At 49.4% G+C, this 1,249-nt stretch overlaps 1 pseudogene; it reads right to left on the reverse strand.

Annotated features, from left to right (window-relative positions):
• Positions 1-1,012, reverse strand: part of LOC100817710 (probable inactive receptor kinase At2g26730) — an 11,500-nt pseudogene extending 10,488 nt beyond the window's left edge.
• Between the last annotated feature and the right edge of the window lie 237 nt (positions 1,013-1,249).

The following is a 1,249-nucleotide window of genomic DNA, read 5'->3' on the forward strand; positions in this document are numbered from 1 at the left end:
CAGAAGTGAAAGTAATAGCAATATGGACAAAGCAGACCCGACCACAATTCCCACGATGGCAGAGATAGAAAGCCCCTTCGCCTTCTGCTGTTGTTGTTCCACCGGTGGAACAGCAATAGAAGGCGAAGGGGCGGGAGCAGGAAAGAAGGGTGTGCATGGTTGTAACGGTTTCCCGCAGAGGTCGTTGTTTCCGGAGAACGACTCTCCCGGAAAACGCGATAAGCTGTTAGGGATGGAGCCGTTGAGGCGATTATTGGAGACAGTAAAGTTAACTAACTTTAATGTAATGCTGGGGAGGTTGCCGGAGAAGGAATTGTTTTCTAGGAAGAGGCCTGTTAGACGAGTGAGGTTGTTGAGAGAGAATGGGATTGCGCCGGAGAAGTTGTTGGAGGAGAGTTCGAGGCGAGTCAAGCGAGTTAGGCGAGTTAGGGTTGCGGGGAACTCGCCGGAGAGGTGGTTGTTCTGGAGGTAGAGGTTGCGGAGGGAGGTGAGGTTGGCGAAGTCGGCGGGGATGGGGCCCACGAGGGCGTTGGAGCGGAGGCTGAGGACACGGAGGCGCGTGAGGCGGGAGATTGTGTTGGGGGGGATGGGGCCCACAAGGCCAGCGCCGGGGAGGTGGAGGGAAGTAACGAAGGAGCGGTTCGAGTCGCACTGGACTCCGAACCAGGTGCAGGCCGAACCGGAGGTGTTCCATTGGACCCGGTTCGCGTGCGGGGTCTGGGAGAGGAATGCGAGGAGGGCTTGTTTGTCCTGAGTCGGCTCCGCGTTGACTCGCTCACTCGGCTGCACAAGAGCTACGAAGATCAAGATCATAAACATAATGTGGAAATGGAATGCCATTTGGAAACGACGTCGTTTGGCGATGTTTTTTCTTGTGTTGGTTGCTAGTGTTGTAGTGGCGGGGAAGGGTGGATTGTGAAATGGGTTTTGCGACGATGTGCCATGAAGGAGAAGAGTGGGGAATGAGATGAGAGAGGAAACTAGAAAGGCAGAAAGAGAGAGACAGGTTTTGTAGGTAAAAGAATGAGAGATATATAATTGATTAAATAATAATGTAAGCTGTAAATCAAATTAAAAATAACAACGCCTGCTGGATAAATATAAAATAAAATAAACGCGTGCTCCAAAAAATGAAAAATAAAACATTAAGGCGCTTTTTCAACGTTTTATCTTTAAAAAAAAAGTTTTAAGCTTCATCACGTAACCTACGCGCTGTTCCTTGTAAAGTTGTATTAAGTAATTATTAGTA

This window comes from Glycine max, chromosome 4 (assembly GCF_000004515.6).
Source record: "Glycine max cultivar Williams 82 chromosome 4, Glycine_max_v4.0, whole genome shotgun sequence".
Classification (NCBI taxonomy): Eukaryota; Viridiplantae; Streptophyta; class Magnoliopsida; order Fabales; family Fabaceae; genus Glycine; species Glycine max.